Source organism: Poeciliopsis prolifica, unplaced genomic scaffold, assembly GCF_027474105.1.
Source record: "Poeciliopsis prolifica strain line A6 unplaced genomic scaffold, Auburn_PproV2 SCAFFOLD031, whole genome shotgun sequence".
Lineage (NCBI taxonomy): Eukaryota > Metazoa > Chordata > Actinopteri > Cyprinodontiformes > Poeciliidae > Poeciliopsis > Poeciliopsis prolifica.
This window is the reverse complement of record NW_026562406.1, coordinates 2,335,508-2,356,146: the sequence shown is the minus strand read 5'-3', so window position 1 is coordinate 2,356,146 and position 20,639 is coordinate 2,335,508. Positions and strand designations below refer to the sequence as shown.

Here is a 20,639-nt window from a genome sequence, read left to right as displayed (position 1 = left end):
TTTGTGTATTTCCATTGTCCCGGTTTGGATATTACGCTGATGTGAAAACGGTTACAGCCATCTCCCTGAATGTCCTTGAGGAAAAATAAAAAAACTAGAAAGCGGATCCTTCAGACAGTTAACCTTGAAGCTTTATTTTATAGCGGCTGTTTACGCATCCCGGTAAGAGGCGGTGAATGGAGAACCTGACAGTACCCTCATTGATTGCAATCGACTTTACATCCGAGTTTTGCTCAAGAGGGTTTCGCTGACTGTCCCGCCGCAATAAACAACAGACGTAAAACATTTCTCTTGATTTTTCTAAAGTATATTAAAAAGGTAAAAGTTGTTGCTCTTGCTAACTCGAGTTTTCATTTCTACAATAATTGTATTTTTATGACATGCTGCTGTAATGCACCATAAAATATGTCCCTTTATAACATATTTGTCACTTTGCCCAATTTTAGACGTCTTGGTTTTAAATTCGGATTTCTCGATTTCTCTTAGTGAGTGTTTTTAAAGCTAGAATCAACTAAAGTTAAACCCAGATTTTTACAAGTGCTCAACATGTCCATTTGCTTATGCGAACAATTACAATATTGTAATTATATCTTCCTTTGTTTCGCTGTTTTGTTGCATGTTTTAAGATTCGTCTCCAAACGTGAATTTCATTTTCTGCTTTACTGCAACAAAACATTTGAGATTTTTGAGGAATTTTAGCCAGATAATTGATTGGCCCATTTAATACACGGAAACCAACCAAACAAAACACTTCTGATGGGATAGTTACAATTAGAGTTATAGTTGTGTCATCACTTGCTTCATCATTCACCACTGCATCTGTCATGGATTGAAGGTCAGCTCAGTGTCACAGACTACGCTAATTAATATAATCATTCAGAACTGATGTAAAAATCTGCCCAGATACATGAATCAGTCTTTTTATAATGCAGTTAAATTTATGTCAATGAAATGTCGTTGAATCTAAGTTCATGCAAATCTTAAAAATCTTGGCTCTTTCAAAATCTTCTGGTGCTAAACGACACTTCACACCTCGGCTGTGCTCTGCTGTCATTAGATGTGATCAGGAGCGAAACCTACACCAGTGGATGTCTTTAACAATAAGTAAAGATTCAGAAGAAATGAAATTGCATCTTTTGCATCTATTTTGTGCATCTTTCATCGTGTGTCAGTGGACCGGATCGACCAAAACAAACCAGAAGCAACTGCGAGACGGAGCGACCTCACGAATGAGCCATCCAGCGAGCAACTTGTTGTGTGGGTGGGCGACCAAACAGACGAGCCAACGTTTGAATGAGTCGGTGATTCATTATTATGTGTGCACCGTGTTTTTGTTTGTTTTGGGTTTTTTTTCCCTCTCTTGGCACCACTGTGAATATTCCTGCAATATGTTTCCTGACAGTCCAATCATTTGTATAGCGGAGCTGTCGTTGTTGGAACTGGTGCAACTGTGAAAGATGATGCTCTGCTCTCAGCTGGCAACCTCACTGCTTCAAAAAAAAAAAAAAAAAACCTCGATGAACTCTGTCCATGCTCTCTTCCTCCCCTCACAATTCCTCGCCTTTTCCGCTGCTCCTGGTTTTGCTCTGGTTGACGGGGGAGCCGGCCTCCAGGTCAGACGCCGTGCTCCATCACCTGACTTCTGCAGCTGTAACGGTGGAAGCCATCCGGCCGTCGTCACAACGCCTCGGTGATACACGGCACATTCAGATTAGATTTTTAAATCGATTTATTCTCATCCGTTAGCACTGTTTATCACAATTGCTGGTATTTGCTATAAGCAATACATATCAATGAGTTCCCACCCCACTGGCAAGATGCCAGTGGCATCAGGGTATAATAATATGAAGTGATTGTCAATGTGGCAGCATCCTGGATTAATGCAGAGCGATTCTGATTGGTTGTGAAATCCAGCAGCTAACTGGCTGCCCTCTGTCTTCTCCCCTCACATCTACTGACACCAGCAACGTTGCACATGTCCATCTGAGGCGTATTTTCTTTGAAAGCATCTGCTAGTCTGGCTTTTGACAGAAAATCTGCTCATAGCAGGAATTTTCGCATATTCTTCCCATCTTGTCTGTTCTTTGCTGGAGTGCACTTCACAGCATGTTGGGTGTGATCTGAAGGAAAACCAGCAAGTGAGAGGATTTATACTAATGGCGCATCAATCACATGTCTCATTTTTCTTCTGTTTTTTTTGTTTTTACCCACCGATACAGGTTTGAAGCTAATCCTTTTGAGAGTGATAAGGAGCAGGTCAAGCTAAACATAACTATATATTTATATATCTATATATATATCACTGTATAACAACACGCTCTCTGGATCTGTATTTTCCTTTTTTGTAGATCAGAGTTTTGTGTTTCCACCTCATTATTTGTGGTTTGTAAGCCTGACATGTGAAAGCAGTCAGAAAAAAACACTATGTTTTGTTTTTTGCTGCATTGAAGTCGGTCTGCGAGCAGCCAGAACCTGGAAATGCAGAGAACCCCAGGACAGCACGCGGCTTGGTGCTCTGAGAGTCTCACAGCATTATTCTACAGGCGTGAGAAATTATGTAAGGCCACCTCAGGCGCTTGGCATTCCAAGCAAGCAGGCAGGTTCTGTTCTTCGCCACGGAGAGTGCACTGTTGTTTTTGTTTCCCCCGATCTGCGGCTGCAGGTGTTTGGTGACATTGGCGACAGAAGCTGACTAATTACAGTCCAGCAGCAGCAGCAGCTCTCTGGCTTTTCCAGCCATGATGCAGTGCAAGCAAACAGAAGCTGCCTCTCTGCTGTCCTGTGTTGGTTTTCCACCCATAGGGGGCAGCTGCGCTCTCTAAATCTCTCCCCTCTCTGACGGAGGGAGCGGCAGACCCACACAGAGAGGAAAGCACACAACAGGTTACCAAACAGCGACGAATGTGTTTTCAGGCAAAATGCATTTTTACTTCAGTTTATTTATGTTTAATGACGCCAGGCATTTCTCACACAGTGTTAAGCCTAGCGATGCTGAACTCTTCCAACTTGTCCCGCTCTCTTTTCATCTCAGTCAGAATCTTTCAAATTGGCTGAGTTCACATTGTAGGTCGTTAACCACTGATTACCGCAGCACTAAAAAGAATAAAGACCGACGAATCATAATCAAGTGGTTCTTCAGCTGTAGTCGTTCTCCGGTGATGCGGCTGACTTGGCAGAAACGTTTTGGTGAAGCAGACGCAGCGGTGAGGAAAAGGGATGGAGCAGAGGAACTGCTGGCACGAGATCAGCCCCTGCAAGTCTGTGTCTTGGCAGATGCTGGCCTGCAATAAACCAAACAATATCACATTAACAGTCAAGGTCCAGCTTTAATGGGGCCTGGCTCTGACCAGCAGACCGAACTCACACACACACACACATACTACTGTTAGGATCTTGATGTCTCTCTACTGACAGTTTTAATTCTGAGACTCATGGTTAACTTAAAAAAACGACTCGGCTTTGCAGCGCCTATTCATTTGAGTTGAATCATGAACTAATCAGCTTGCGTTTTGTGCTCCGTCCTGCTGATTGATGTACATAACACAACTTTATTTCTGTTTCTTTTTTGCATATGGTGGTATTTGACTCTGAAACCCAGAGTTTCCCTTTATGTGATGTTTTCTTTCTTTTTTTTTTTGACGTGACCTGAATTTGTTTTCTTATTCCCATCATAGTCCCAATGTATTCTGTGAAATGTATTTGTATTAGTTGGTTATTCAGACTGCTGTGAAAGCCGTATCCAGGTCACATATTGATAAACAAATCGGATTTGGGTCACATTTCCCTCTTGTGTGAAGGTAGCTATCATCTCTAGAGTTTCCTTATAGGTTTTTCTCTAAGGCTATCGGAGTAGGGAGGACTGAATACTAATGTGTCCTGCACTTTTCAGATATTTTTGTGAAACACTGAAAAACAGTATTTTTTTCTTGTCATGCGTTACTTTGTGACATTCTGTCACTGAAAAGCTCAATATTTCTTGGCTTACTTCACCAAGACACTGGAAAACTGTTGGTATACAAGCACATAAATACCAGACTGAACAATGGTAACATATTACATTTCTACAAAGATCTATAGTTATTTTAGGATGACTGGCCTAAAACCTCTGAACAATATGGCGGCAATTAGTAACACCTTTGTTCTTGTGGAGATCTAACCTAATGCTGTACCTTGGAGCTTTGAGTTGAAGTTATGATGTTCTAATAATCAGATAGTAAGTTAGATGAATATTGTTGGTCCTATGGTTTTTATATATATATATGTTACAACAATGTAAATCATAAGACATTTGTGTGTGTAGCCTATATTTGTGAATGTATATTTAGCATAATCAGAGTTTGAGACATCAAAGTTCACTTTATTTTCAAAAAGCAATCCAAAGTAGAGGGTGAGAAAAGGCAAAAGAAAGTTACCTAAGGAAGGAAAAGTTGATGGCCCTATTGTTAATGTCTGTTGTACTTGAATGACATTATTGTAGTTTGGCCTTCAGTGTGTTGGATATGTTTTGAAGACCACCACAGTTTAAAGAAGGTCCTAGAGGAAACCCTGGCTCACATTCCTCTGTTCATTTCATTGAATTTCCACAGTGTCTACATCTGTCACCGATGGCAGCTGCGAGTGCTAATTCTAACAGATCGAGAGCGGGTGACGGCGGCGACCTTTCTGAATCTCAGCTCTGCTCTTGTGGCTCTGAAGTGACGCCGTTTCATAGAAGGTTTAGGCCCAATGAAAGTCGTAAAGTGTCAAGACACAGAACGGCAGCAAGCTTGTAGGAATCCAATGACTCACTCAAGGTTTCTTCCTGAGAAAAGAGCGCTGAGTGTCACAACAGCAGGTTGGCAGCAAGTGGGGCATGTAATATGATGTGCACACCCAGCCGCCTCTACATTGCGCCTTTCATCCGGCCATAGAGCCCATACTGTGCCTGATATGCCTATTGCCAGTTGAAGTCCTCCATAGCTTAGCTGCCAGCCCATCACAGACATCCACTGACGCCTTTATTTAGGTATCCACTTCACCTTATCTCCACAGTCCGGATGAAACGCTTGACTCTTCTTTAGCAGCAACAGATCACTTCTACCAACCTTCTTCTTCTTTTTTTTTTAATTCAACTTCTACGCAAGTATCCCAGCCCTGAAACATAATCAGATTCTCATAGCTGTTCAGCGGGGATGGTTTGGCATTCCAAAAGGTTTGGTAATCTACTATAGCTACGATAGAGCCAATAAGCAGGAACAGAGGTGTCCAATGGTAATAATTTAGTCTGACTGTCCTGCACATTTTACATTTGTCTTGCCTCCATGTACTTTTATGTACAAATAAAAGGCTTTATTTGTACATAAAAGTACATGGAGGCAAGACAAATGTAAAATGTGCAGGACAGTCAGACTTAAAAAGGCTTTATGTACAAATAAAAGGCTTTATTTGTACATAAAGACTTGTATGTACAAATGGATTTATGACATTTATATGCTGTTAATAATTTTAGCAAATGATGATTATTTAATTTAAGTCAGTTGGGTGGAAGTGGTAAAGAAACATCTAAGGCATCATCAGCCAGTGATTCTAATAAGTTGCAACATCTGCTTTGCCTCGCAGACACCTTGTTTTCTGAGCGGAGGTAAGTGTCTGCAGGTCTGTTCTTGAAGATTATGAAGTTAGTAACACACCAATGACTCTAAACTAGATGAGCAACTACATCAAAGGTTAGGGTGCCTGTATTGCTCTCGGCGTCGATGCACAAAAGCTGAGAATATTTTTGAGACAATGCTAGCAAAAATTCAACCAGCCACAAAAACAAGGTGGGTTTGTTTTACATTCTTGACGAATTTAAATAAATTTCTCAGCTGAAATGCCTTTGCTACGCTGAAATTTTCTTCTAAGACCAATCAGGCTCAGGTCACACAAACAGTTTACCCGATCTTAAATCCCTGGGTTAACCAGATCAAGTATAGTCCTTCTATGTTCTTTTTGGCAGTCTATGATATTTTGTGTTTTGATTTTGTACTCTGCCTGCCAAAAATACAATTGGTGTCTTGGATGGACTTTCACTGCCCTTTGCAGCCTCATCTGCTCCAAACCTTCCATCCAGATCCAATGGCTCAGAGCGACTGGTGAGAACACTGCAATGACGGAAGCTGAGGAATACGTTGGTTGCAATTGATATCGTTACAGTATTCAGAAATAACATGTCTTTTTAAATGTTATTGTTAGAGTATTAATAAACTAAATTCAGCATTGAATTTGCTCATGTCAGCTTCTGTCGATGCGCTGGTGCTTCAGCCAGTATCCAATGCATCATCCATTGTTACGGACCGAGTAAGCCATGCTATCACGTTGTTAGCCTTCATTGCCATATAAAACATACGCTGCAAGCTAAATGATCCTGCAGCTTGGGATTAACATCTGGTACATTTTTGAGGGTTTTTTTAATGTCTTTTGCTTCTATCTCTGCTTCAACATATGGAAGTAGTTGACACTCTCACACTTTGGGTTTTGGACTCTACCCGTCCCTCTGAAGGCTCAACGCAGACAACTGTCAGCTTGACGACCCCCGACCTCCCTCGCATTTGATTGCTTGACTGCACTCGTTAGTCGAATCTCACTCCTTCAGGAAGAAGGGATTTTGTTTTCATCTCTGGCTTGTCAATCACCGCCTTTTATGTCTCACGCTCCAAAACATTTCCAGCGATCAGCAAGTGTGCAAATAAAGCGCGGCTCCCTGTTCGAGAGGGATATTTTTCACGGGATGACAGAATTTACATTTGTTTTGGGAATTCGCCGTGCGCCAAGCACTGGTCTAGGAAATTAAAACTCCTAACTATCTGTGCGGTTGTATTTTGCAAACTCATTGTGTAGCTGTCAGGGGAAAAAAGAAAAATAAAATCCCATGCCACATCTGATAGCATCACTGACAGTCAGCCAGAACCTCAGGCGCAAACCACGAGATGTTCTCCTCTGAAACCCCTCCGAGCGCCTCAGTCTTCCCTCTCTACATCTGTATTTTATGTCCTTAGTCTTTGTTCCTTTCTTGTTTTTTCAATCCTTCACCTGCTCAGGCATCGGTTTGGAACATTAGATTCTGTCTCGTATGTAGCAGGCGCCACTTGCACGTGAAATTAGATGGAGTTTATGCGGCTCATATAGCCGCGGCACAAAGCGGAAGACGTGATGATGCATTCATTTCTCTGGGTCTCAGGCAGACGCCGTGGCGTAGTTAATGCACTAAATTCATCTTCTTATTGCAGCAGCATAATCCCAAACTGAAAAGGAATGAAACCTTGAATTTTAGTGTCTTTATGTGTGGGAGGGGAAAGACATCCAATGCTAGGATATAATTGTTTTTAAAAAATCCAGAAGTTGAACAATTGTTGGTGTCCTTGCTGCCAATTTACTTAGTAGAAAATGATTTTGCTGAAATGATAACTTTTAGTTTTCCAGAGAGGGGTCTGTGAGCAGTTTTTCACTCATTGGTCTTCTATGTCTATTTTGAATCTGATAAACCATTTGTTCATTGATTTAGCCTGATGTTGTCAATCATTGCGCTGGTCGACGACCCTAAATATTGTCTGGGGTTTTTCAACATATTTTGATGAGCTGAATCCAAAAATCACATTGGTTTTGTTCGGTCAGGTTCTGATCTATGGGGCAACATGAGCATCAAAATGCAGGACTTGTTTTAAGTTTATTTTACTGGTTTCTACAGGTTCTGCTCAGCAGGTGACCAGGTATTTTGAAAAGTACTGAGGTTTTTGCTTCCAATTTTTCAGAGCATGTTTGTCCTTGAGTAAAAAAAAAAAAAAGACAAGTCTTTTTAGGTGTGTAGGTGTGTTGAATGATGAGCCATGGTAGACCCGCCAATTTGGGGGGGAAAGTGCGACAGTAACAGATCTGTCAGCTACTTTTCACAGGTCCACTGATTGGCTGAACACAAAGGAAATGCTGCACAGGATGGCAGACCAAACCTTTATAGCCACTGAGACGGTTTTTGTTCTTTTTTGTTCTTCTATTCTCTCACACACCTCTTTTTTTTTTCTTTTGGCCTTTGCAGCTCACTCCCTGTGCTCTGCCACAAAAACAATAAGAACCAAAAATAATAACAAAAAAGGTATTACTGTTTCACTTCATGAGCAGGAGCAGCTGGTCGCTGCTTTTACACCTGCTGCAGTACAGAGCTGATATGGTTTGATACATGTATGTCGTTTTACCTTTGTATAATAGTTTGGCCCAAACTTCTGGCTTCAGCTTTAGAAGCCTCTGAGCTGAATACAAATATGCTGCTGCAGCTGGCGCTGTCTTTTACGTCACTATGAAAGAACGGTGCCGATTTAAGTGTGGACTTTGACTAGGCCACTGTGAAACCATCATCTCGTTATTTCTTTTTAAAGCTAGTCAGAGGTGGACTTGCTGGTGTGCTTTGGATAATTTCCCTGCGTTATAACGAAGTGTGCTTGAGCTTAAGATCACAAACTCATGGCCAGACATTCTCCTTCTGCGTTATCTGTTAGAGAGCTGAATTTATGGTCCAGAACCAGCAAAGTGGGTCCAGATCATTGCACTACCGCCAACACGTTGGACTATAGGTATTGAATTTGAAAAGGGACCCACATCTTCCACAAAGTTCCACTTTTCCTTCATCAGATCACAGAATATTTTCCTGAAGTTTTAGGTCAGCGTTTGTTTTCATCGTTTTCATCTTGGAACTAGACCAGGATGTTGCATGTATAATTTGTGAAAAAATGTGTTCATCCATATCAGCCTGTGTTGCTTTAGCTATTTTTCCTTAAAAAAGAAAATTTTAATTTTGTTCTTACTCCTGGTATCTTTGCCTGACATCAATCGCAGCTTGATCTGACATAAAAAGGAAACCAAATGAAGTCATCCAGGGAACATAAATTTTACTTAAAGATAAATGAGATAAGCAATACTAAATTAGCAAAAATATTTTGGAGATCTTCGTAAGGAGCAGATCTTTGCTGTGTGATACCAACTTACGCTTCAGTTTCCCATGGTTTCCCATGCATACTTTATTTGTGAACATTATGTGCAAAGATGAGTTTTCAGTTCCAGTAGAGCCACAAACTGGAGGTTTTGGCAGGAAACGAATTCCTCGGTGCAATAGATTATTTCTGTTTTCCAGTTAATATAGCAGTGCTTCCTTTACCACCTTTTGTCCATTCAACACATTTTGCAGCAATTTCTTGACACAGTACTGGTGAACAAACCTGCAACTTCAGACTCTGTGTGTTCCTATGTTGGACATGAGAAACAGGAAATCTTTAGTAGGAGACTTTTTGATGCCACATGCAGCAGAAATGTTTTTATCTCGTAAATAAACTACTAGAAGCGAGTTGAGAAGCTGGACCCTGGCTGTGCTTTGAGTTGCACGTTCACATTCAGAGTCCTTATTTTTCCTTCCTAAAAATAAGGAAATAAAAGAAACTAGTAATTTTTTTTCCCTTCATGATGGACATTAATATGAGCACAAAATGTAAATGAGCAATTTGTGTATGAAAATTACTCTGGAGACAGTAGGTCAAGAGGTTAAACAACAACACATCTGTATAAAAGCTTTCAAAATGTGATGAATGGATCTGCAAAGCACAGAGTCTCCTTTTGCGACATGAAAGGTAACAAGGACGTGGGCAACTGGGGTAATTTTATTCATACCTCATTATTTTTTAGTTTTTTTCCCCCGATTTCAGCGAAGAGGAAAATCTGCTAAAATATTACCAAAGTAGCTAAAGTTCAGGACACTTCTAGATGTTCTAATTCTGCTTGTTCCTCCCTGAACTTTTGCACCTCTGATAAATCATGTGACGTCAGTAAGTTATTCACCGAAAACATCAGATAGCGCCTTAATTTCCACTGGCGATGCAGGCGTTTGATAACCGCTTCACAGTCTAGATGTCCAAATTCAGTTGTGCAAAGAGAGAATTTTTTTAACACAATTTTCTCTCTTTTTGTTCGTTTGTGTCTTTCCCTGTAGGAACAGCAGGGCGCTTCACATTCATGCTGACTGTATGCCGTCAAAACCAAATCAAGTCCAGAAAGTCGCACCCTTGCCAGAAAAAATACTGGGATTCAGTTTGTAGCGTCTTGCAATCAGAGGATTGGGTTGGAGTACATCTCCCTCCTGTTGCATGTCGACATGCCACAGGGCAGCAGTTGCCTATTGATTTGTAGGTGACTCGTAGAACGAGTGTGTTTGTGTTTGTGGAGATACAATATTGCACGTTAAGTTATATATAAATGAGCTTTTCCTCCAAAGAGAACGTTCAAGTCTGGGGAGAATCTCCTAAATGGACGGATGGTTGGGCATTTGTCCCAAAGCTTGACACAAACGGGAACACAATACCCATAGTGCAACATGTCGGATTCTGAAGTTTATTTTCTTCTTGTATTTTCACACCAACTAATCCAAAGCTATTAGTTGTGTGCTAGAAAGCAAAAGAGATTGTAGGTGTTATTTTCAAGTTGATAAAAGTTACTCTGTAAGGGTAACGTCAGGACAGATGGGTATATTTAGCATAGACAATGAGCGTAGCATTAAATCATTAGACCCTGCAACCCGGTGTGGAAACAGTCCCTCCCGTTCTCTCCCTTTCTGGTGTTTCTGAGCAGCTCTGTCATTGATAAAGAAACCAGGTTGCTTCCTGAATGCCTTCCACGTTAGGTCATCTGTCAACATCTATGAATCTTCCATACAAACGTCTGTAGCTGAGCCCAACATAAACCAGGAGCGGCTAACAGCGGAAAGAATCACATGAGCGTTTCTGAGACGAGAAGTAGGGAGGAAAAAAAGTTTAATTTGAAATAGATTTGATTTCATTCAAACCTCGTCGACTGACTTTTAGTTTTCTTCATTCAGTAAAGAATCAGAGGGGTATTGATCTGGGGGCTATTGATCTGACACAAAGTAAATAAATGGGGTATTCTTAACAACATGGGAGCAGGGATTTTAAGTAGCAAATGTTCATATATCAGGTATGTATATTTTTCATCAATTTGGTTGTTTTTAATGGCTAAATTAATTATTTGAATATGAAAATATATACTACAGTGAAGTCAAGTAGTGTTTCCCCCATTCTCCTTTTCTACTTTTTATAAATATTTACACTTAAATGTTTCTGAACATCAAACATGTTTAAATATTACCCAGTGAACAAAATAAAGTTTTTTAAATAAGTATTTATTATTAATGAGTTTACAAAAAAAGTAAATCCAAACCTTCTGTACGAGACTCTGTGTGGGAAAGTAATTGACCCGAAGACATTTGAGCAAGACCATAATGCATTGCCATTTCTGCTCAGTTTTATTTTATAATCTAGAATCCAGCTTGTGGTTTTCTTCCATAAACTGGCTGTAAAGTTGATTTTATGCCACATTTGGTTTATAAAAAAAAAAAAGAAAGAATATCAAGGCAGAGTAAAATGCGCCACAAATGATGAAGAGTTGTTTTGAGTATTACACATGGATCTAAAGCTCCATCCTAAAGACGCACATGTTCAAACACACGGTCCATTGGTGTTGGAGCAGCGACTCCACCATGTTGTCTAACCTGTGGGGCCTGGAGAAGTTGATGAGTGTCCACATGTTTAGATGTACAGGCTTCAGTATCTGCTGCAGCGTTTTACTCCACCAACCTGGATTCTGTTGTAATACGGTGTAGATTTTTCCCAGTGACCAGCGGGGGCCGATCAGATTGTCATGCTCGGCTGCGTTCGTGTTGCTCATCAGACTGTGAATGAGGCCCTGAGTAGAGGCTGCGTGTCAGGAACGTGGAGGAGACTCTATGTGGAGTCGGGTGAAGAGCAAATTGCTTTTTAATTGATCGTCTTCCCCTTTAAAAGCCACTCTCAGTACCTACCGGGCTGCTTGTTTCTGCTTTCAGGGCTGTGCGAATGTTTCCTGCATATGAGAGGGCAGCCAATAGGTGACCTGCACTAGGAAATGCCATCATCACATGCTCAACTCCCGACTCGCAGCTTTTGTGAGTTGAGGGATTCCCATTACAACCACAGCATTAGAATCAGGAGATGTTTGTAAAGCTTTGTTTTCTAAAGGATGGAGTGAAATGTGAGCTTCCCAAACTCTTCCTCAGACAACAGAAGAGGCAGAAAAAGAAAAAAAAAAAAACACACCCAGATTTAAACACTACAGGGTTACTGTGTAATGTGATCGCTTTCTGAGCTCCCTCTCCTTCTGTCTGTTTTATCACATGCAACCCGAGCTCTGAAAACCTGTGAAATATTAATCAGTCTACTGCTGGAGGAGGCTGGCGGATGTGATTTCTGAGCTGCATTGACTTCTTAATAATGCGCCTCTTGGGACATTTGTAAGTAGGCTTGTGTTTGGGTGACTGAGGGGAGGCATGGCGATGTAGCAGTCCAGACAAGAGCTGGGTTAGACTGAGGGCACCTGATGCTCACCGAGGAAGAGAAAGTTGAACGGTGGTAAAAGTGGTTACATCACCTATAAAGATTGGAAATTTATATAAATAGCCAAGAGTGATCAGTTGATGTTTTTTTTTTTTTGCAAAGTGCACAAATGTATTCAGTTTACATTTAGTTAATATTCCAGAGTGCAACAATCAGGTGGAGCAAAAGCAGAGGTGGTTGAGGAGCTCAGAGTGCAGAGTCCATCACCTGCTTAGCTGCAGGCCACGGTTCATCTGTCAGTCTGTCACCATCTCGTTCATTCATTTATTTATTTTTCTTTGACTCTGTGTGTGCAACCCAAAGTGGCAGCAGCGGCCATCTTCCTCAGTGCAGCGGCACACCGAGACAGTCGGTGTTGGTTGTAAATTACAAATGCGATGGAATACAGTCGATGCAGTCGACATGCTGGCGCGTATCTTAACCACAGCAGGAGTCGACGCGTTGATGCTATGATCAGTGCAATCCGTCTGCACAGCGGAGGCGGGTGGAGGGACTTGCTTGGCAGATTCAGTCTGCACAGTTAAAGTAAAGACAGTTGAAATGTTTCCTCCAGATCACGGTCCAACGACCTTTGGGATTGTTTTTTGTCTGAATTCTTTGTTTTGAGGTCCAGTAATTTGAATGATTTGTATTTTTTTGATCTGTAGCTTTGTTTAATTAGTCTTTCCCTGTATTTGTAATTATCCCTGGCTCCTTGTTGCCTTCTCCCCGCTCTGCTCCCATTCAATCTGTTGATTGCACTCAACGTGTTTTCATGCCACAATCAGACCTCCAAAATATCAAAGCTCTTTCTTTAGGTTTCGATTTCTGTTCTGTTTCCGGATGTTTGCTTTTCTTTTTCCTGTTTTTTTTAATCTTTTTTTCTGTTATTAAATCTATCAACAACCTTCATCAGCATCACTCCTGCTCCAATTGATTTCTCGCTTATCCTCGGTTTGTCAGAAATTAGACAAACTGAGACATCTTCTCTTGTCTCGCCTCTGATGTAATATAAATTTAAACTGAAGAGCTTTAACCCTCCTGTTGTCCTCGGCTTATGTCGACCGAGGACAAGCCCTTAAAAAATATGTTTTTCAATTGCAGCTGCATACAGAAACTTTAATCTAACAGTCCTGCATCAGAACTATGGTGTGCACAACTCAGGGGGAAGTTTAGGCTCAAGCAATCCAAATGTGAACTTTACAAAAGAAATAAAAATAACCAAACCCAGGCCTCAGGTCAGACTGACCGGAAGACTAAGGAAATCACAGCTGGACAGGCAAACAGTATGGAATGGCATCATTGATCTCCGTAAAACTGATATCTTTTCAAATTTCCCCCCTCCTGTTGCCCTCGGGTTGACATGACCCGAGGACAAGCCCTTATAAAACATTTTTTAATTGCAACTGCATACAGAAACTTGAAATCTAACAGTCCTGAATCAGACCTACAGTGTTCACAACTCAGATGGAATTTTCTGCTGCAGCAATTCAAATGTGAACTTGACGAAAAAAATAAGAACAACCTCCTCTTGTCTTCGGGTCAAAATGACCCGAAGACAAGAGGAGGGTTAATAGCTTTTTACCAAATAAAATATTCATTTCCCATTGCATGAAATCTAAAGAACAGATTTCATTGGGAAATCTGATCTAGTTTTAACATTTATTCCTTTTGCTTGTTAAAATAAAATATATTTTTAGATGTTTTTAAAGATGTTTTTGTCTTTGCAGGACCAGCAGCTCAAAAAGGTCGTGACCCTGCTTTGGACGGATGTCAACCGGCTCTGAGATTTGCATGGGTCGTTCTCATCAACCAAGGGTAAGATCATCCTTTTGCCAAACCTCTCAAGTCTTTCGTTTAGGCGGGTAAAATAACACTGAATAATGAAAACATTCACAGGACTGAATGACTGACGACCTGCCCGGCTTCTGACTGTATGAAACTGGGTTACGTTTTTTTTTTTTTTTTTTTTTAACCAGGCTACTTTTAATGAAAAAATTATTGCATTCTGATGTTAAATTAGATATTTTTTGGGGTGACTTTGGTACTATTTTTTTGCTGTGATTTACAGCGCCCTCCATAATTATTGCCATCTACAATTAAGATGTTTGGAACGCCTAGAGCTCTTCTTTTATTTATCGGGACTGCTAATAAATGTGGTTCGTCATTTATGTCTCAGTTTTCATAACAGGAGCGAAAACTCAATCAATTACAGCTGTTGATCCTGTAATCTGTCTTCTGACAATAAGTGAGACTAAAACAATAGATTGCTGTGTATTAGAGAGACTTCTCTGTTACATCCTGTCCACATGTCTCGTCTTTAGCAACTGTATGTGAGCGCCGTGTTTCTAAAGCGGTTCTTTGGATTCCCCTTCCTTTCACCGTTTTCCAAATTACGAATGTTCTTGTTTTAGGAAAGTGGGATAAAGAGTCACTCCTACCTGACAAACAGTTCAGACTCTCATGCTGGTTGCCAGGGAGTCATACACTGAAGTTGCACCTATTTATGGACGTCAAATAAAAAGTAGGGGGAGAAAGAAAAACGAATGGACAGCCTTTTCTACCTCTTGACACTATGTTTCTCTTTAGCCACTGATTTACTGAACTCCGACTAACAAGGGTTTGCTATTCCTTTTCCGCCGGGGTTAATCTTATTCCTGACAGTTAAAACAAATCATTCCCAAGTTTTGGCACCAGGAGAAGACACGACCGAACTCCAAGCTTTAGTGTGGTGCTTTCTGTTAAGCAGAGCTGGAGCTCCTGTGTTGGATTTTCTCGGAGGCGCAGTAGATCAGCGGCGCTGCAGCCCGTCACCTCAGTCAGGATTTACATCCTGGCCTCAGATCAGACACGCACTTTAAAGCCTGACAAGATGTAAAGGCTTGCAAAAATAAAAATTGGCACCAAGGGGTCGATGTGAAGCAGCACTAGCATTAGATATGAAGCTACTTTTAACCACCTCCTTGAGCACTGCTTGGTTATGTGTTTAAATTAAAGTGCAAAAAAAAAGCAATAAAACCCACAAACTTCAGAAAACAAGTAAAAAGTCCTGGAATGATTAGTGCACTTTAATGTTGAATTAATTAATGTTGGACAGAAGTGCTGGGCTGGTTGTAGAAATTGTTTGCTCCTTTTTCCCTACACCTGACTTTAACTCTGTTGTCTGCAGCTGGAACACAGTGATGGTCCTGTGGTCAGTGCAGCCTGGAAGTGCTTGGGTTTGATGCTTTCACTGTACAAAAAAAAAGAAAAAGAAAAGATAAATAACTCGAAAATTTATGGAGCATCTCTAGTAGAACTGCTCAACATAAAAAAAAAAAACGAAGATGTGAAATTAATGAGGACAATAAAATAGGAGATAAATATATAATTTTCTCTCTTATTTTTATCTACTTCCTACTCTCTCTGTGACCTTTAGCATGTTGGACGCTATCCTGTGTAAAGTGTTGGCATCTACTCATAAACATACAAAATGGTTTCTTTTTCTCCTTACACATGTTGACCTTGACCTTTCTGTGTGACACTTAATAGGAGACCACTTTTTTGCCTGCTCAGAATTCCTGTTTTAGGGCCATCGGCTTCAAATTGTAGCACAGAGCAAATTGCTGTGCAGTGAGGGTTAAATGCATCTGCGCAGTGGGAGAGAGGTTATCCGTCCGCAAGTCTTCCCTCTACCATCAAGGTCGGCTTGTTCTTAACAATTTAGTTCTCCAAAATGTCATTGGTTAAATTAATTCTCTGAAGCCTCTCTTCGGAAAGACCCTTTTGATAGTAAGAGAATGCCTATTAATCTACTGGCAAGGGGCCAATTATGGCGGACAGTCACCGTGTGAGCATACAGTGTGAGAAGTAATTTGACCTCGAGGTCTGAGCCGGGGGGATTTCAACTCGCACGTCCTCGGGTTTCATGCAACCGAAAATGGGAGAGGAAGAGGCCACCTTGCTCAGTAGGACGATAACGTTTCTGTACCGAACTTCAATGCTTAAGAGCGTGAAAAGAATTAACGCCAAAGAGGATGGAAAGTGGAATTATGAAGCGAAAAAGACAGAAATGGTGAGGAAATACATAGCGTACGTAGAGGACATGACTTAAATTGTGAGCAAAGGAAGAATAACAAGCATTTTCAGTGGGAAATAATGGAAACATGTTGCTGTGAATTGGAGCACAGTCATCATTTGTGATGAACCTCCACATGCTGGTTTGGAAAACATGCTGAGAGGCCTTGAAGGCATCACCTGCACTGTGGCAGCGCAGAAGTCGTCCCTGTGAAAACCGATTAGTAATGGCCGGAGGAACCCAGCAGGCGGTCTCCGCTGTTCACCCACATGAATAAAAGCTTTTATAATAAAATTAAGTGTAAAAATATAAAGATCCCACTTTGCTGTCTAACATGAAGCCTAATCTGTCCCATTCAATCTGATTTCTACAGACTGTTTTTCCCTTCGAGATCTATTCTCTTTTTAGTTGTTTTTGTTTTTGGTCACAATTAAATGTTTCAGATCATAACTTTAGAACAGATAACCAGAGTAAATCCAAAATGCAGATTTTAAAGGATTGTTTCATATTTCGATCAGCAGGAAAGAGGTGACCGAACCAACGTGACTTTGTGAAAACATGACATAAAAGTGACAATAAAAGGTTCATTGTGATTGCAATTATTGGGGGTAAGAATAGCCCAACCAACTATTAGCTTTAGGGAGCAATTTTTATTTTTTATTTTTTTCAGATAAAACTTTGTTCCCTTAACAAATTGAATCATTGTTTAGTCATGTTATTTTTTTTTCTGTATGGTATCAAAATTAGTTTGACTTAAAACACTCAAATGTGAGGAAAAGGACTTCTGTCTTTTTTTTTTTTCAAATGTCCCTCTACTTTCTAAACCAGATCAGCTCTGCCATGTGACTCATCTAAATGTAAATGGTTGCATTTGAAAAAAGGTCGAGACAACTTTCTCATTAGTTCTGAACGTGCATAGGCAGAGATTCTTGGCAGGAGTTTGCCATATCTACAGACTTTTTGCTGTGACTTCGACGGTTTTTAGAGAAACCAGAGTTGGTCACTTAAGATGTATGAAAACCTTTTGGTTTTGTTTCTTATTGTTTGGCAATATGGTGTTTCAAAAATGACTTCTTCATGCAGAGAATTTTAAGCCCGAATGAAATGCAAGTCATTCTGCCTGAGGGCCCACTGCTTATTACACCCATTGGTTTTCTTCAGAAAGTAAACAAATACTGTTTATTATTAATTTCTTTTACTTATTTAGTGCCAGAAAAAGCCGGAAGGTACCGGTTGTAATCGCATGCATTGAACACATATTACTGAACCTTATTAAGTTAATGTAAACCTAGAGAGGGGGAGCTTTTTTTTTTTTCCACTCACTCTGTCGACATGAATTGGATAAGACGGAGAACGAAATGGGCTTTCGGCTGCAGCCCTCAGCCGAACGTGCGATCGTTTTAGAAAATTACATGTTGCAGTGACAAGGTTTTCACATCAGCATCGAATTCATTAATGAGTCCAACCTTTCATCCAACGCACCACTTCCAGCATGTCATCTTAGGAAAGCACCTAACAGGGGGAAATGTTGCTTTTCAGACTCTAGAGGATTTCATATATCTACCTGAAGTGTGGAGCTGGAGGTGCGGTTGGAGTAAAAGCTCATGCTTGCAGAGTCCAGATATGACTGAGGTTGGTGTAAAGCTTATATGTACCCCCACCAGTTTTCATGCTGCGGCAGAACAATGACCCCAGAGTCACACAAAATATAAAAACAAAGCAGCTATGTGTGGCGAAATCTCCCACGTGCAACTAAATCATGAAACGGTGTCACTGTACTTGGCGCCAAGAATGGCCATGTGCAGCAACGTGGCAGTACATGTTTAAATTTTAATTTCAACAAAGATCGCAATTTCTGATTAATTTTATGTAACCAGAAATTCCGATTTCCGTTTAGATGACTTTCTGTCAACCATTTCTTACGTGCTGATCGTTGTGTTTGTCCCAAATATAATTAGCTGCTAGCACAGAGCTCCCTGTGTGCGGTTCAGCATTGGGAGCTCAATCTCGCCCTTGCTGTATAGCGCTCAGACTCTGTGTTTGGATGCTGCAGGGGAGAGCGGCAGAGAGCCGGCGAGCGTGACTAATCCCGGGATCTCCTGTGCGGTGCGTACGGCTGGACGTCCTTCACGCCTCGCTGAACGAGAGCGCGGCCTCACACGATGACGGAGCGGCGGGGAGGTTTTGTTGCTGCCCGGTGCGTCGCAAACAAACGTTGGGTAGTTCTGCCTTTTCGTCTCCAGATGCTGTAGGATGATGCTGTAGGATGATGCTGCAGGCTGATGCTGCCTTGGGCTCCTCCGGTTCACTCTGGACAGATGACTGTGCAGCTCTTGTTTAAATTCACTTCTTGAGTTACTGCCTCCACCGGCACTGCTGATTGTAGAAAAGTAATTTATTTGATGTGTTTCAAGTTATTCCTTGAGAGCAGAAAAACTGGAAATGTGTGCAGTAGAGCAACACAAATTTGAAGGGGAAAAATGAAAATGCGTACATAGTCACGCCACTTTCCTTTGATTCCCCGACATAAAATCTGGTGTGAGGAACACTTTAAAGGGGCCGTATTGTGTATTTTCCAGTCACAGATTGCCATTTTATAGCACAATTAAGTACCTAGATTTTGTTCAGTTGTTATAAAAAAGGTGTTTGCTGATTTCTGCTGGCTAGTCTGAAGGAGCTGTGTAGTAGTTCCACACTCCTCAAATCTGACCATTTATAAAAAAACAAAAAACAAATGTCATGCAAGAAACAAGGTGCTCTGCTTTGATGTGACTGAGATTGAACTTTCTGGCCTTTCTTTTGTTTTGTTGTTTGTTTTTTTAATTGGACCCTTCACATCACCCTGAACACTCCACCTCCATTGTGAAAACATGGCGGTGGCAGCATCATGATGTGGGGAGGCTTTTCTTCCCAGGAGAGAAGGAGGATCTGCAGCTGTTACTGCCGACAGACGGCTCTACGAGTGATTCTGTTCAGGAAGACAAATAGAAATGCGTCTTTTCTAAACTTGTTTAAACTGTGACGAGTTCAAAGAGTATGAATACTTTTCCAAGATATAACGTCCGTTAGATTCATTATTCTAGTCTTTGACCTTTTTGTCTACGCAGCCTTCACTTTAAATGAATTCTCCATCACAGCCACAGCCCTTCAGAGACCTTAATTCAGCTTTAATATGGCAGTTTTCATTTCGCCTGTTAGAACGGAAATGACAAAGTTGATGAACGAGAACACTGACCAAAAGCCTTGTCTGTTCAAATTCCAAAGCAGGGAAATTGGAAGTGCCTCTCTGTTAATGGGATTGCTTTGTTCTTTTCCAGCTCCAGTGAGGGAGGGAGGGGGCGCTATTGGCTGATCGCCTCTCAGCTGTCTCGTGCTTGTCCGTTGTGGGTTTTTTAAAAAAAAATTTTTATTTTTTAATTTGGACGTTAACAGTTGCAGAAACTTCCATCAAGCTGAACACTTTCTTTCTGCTTTCTTTCTTGTCCTTTGCCAGTTGGCGGAGTCGTTTCTCAGGACCGTCTCCCTGTCTCCTCCGTACAAGTTGACAAAGCAAGACTGGTCAGTCAGATAAGAGTCTGTAACCTCCTCAGTGTTTGACCTGCTGTGACTGCAGTTGGAAGGTCTTGCTCCTCGGCTATTTCAGGAGCAAGATTTCCACACGCATTCCACCAGGGCTCTGCACGCCATCAAAAGTGGTAATGTTGAGGCCCACTAAGTGACAGAAGCAGGAGTCTATACAGGCTGGTCGTCTGTTTTCTGATCCATCAGTCAACTCTGTGCTCCTTGGTTCACCATCTGCATCTGGATAGAGGAAACGCCACAGGGCCAAACTAACTCAAGCAGCTGTCACGCAATAGGTACATACCACTAATGCCTGCTGATATATATTCAGCACAGTAAGTGCTGAATAAAGGGACAGAACCTTTGAAAAGGGGTTCCTGTCACAAGTTATGTAGTAGAATGACTTCCTTGTTGGCGTGATTGAATCTAAACCCAAACTTGTTGAAGGATTAAGATCAAATCGGACTTCTAGCATCTTAAATCGGGTCCAGTATGAAAAGCATTGTTGGTACTTTTTGCTAATTTTATTTTCCGAATCTTTAAGGGGTTTTTTCACCGTGGATTGTGAAATTGCTCACTGATCAGTTGACTGTTGATATGGA

At 41.1% G+C, this 20,639-nt stretch overlaps 1 protein-coding gene across 3 annotated transcripts in view; it reads left to right on the top strand.

Annotated features, from left to right (window-relative positions):
* arvcfb (ARVCF delta catenin family member b) overlaps positions 1–20,639 on the top strand; it is a 204,569-nt gene that overhangs the window by 27,935 nt on the left and 155,995 nt on the right. For all 3 annotated transcript variants that reach the window (XM_055050921.1, XM_055050923.1, XM_055050922.1), the window contains exon 2: positions 14,150–14,237. The gene's annotated coding sequence lies outside the window, so the exon portion shown is untranslated. The remainder of the gene's footprint in view (positions 1–14,149; positions 14,238–20,639) is intronic.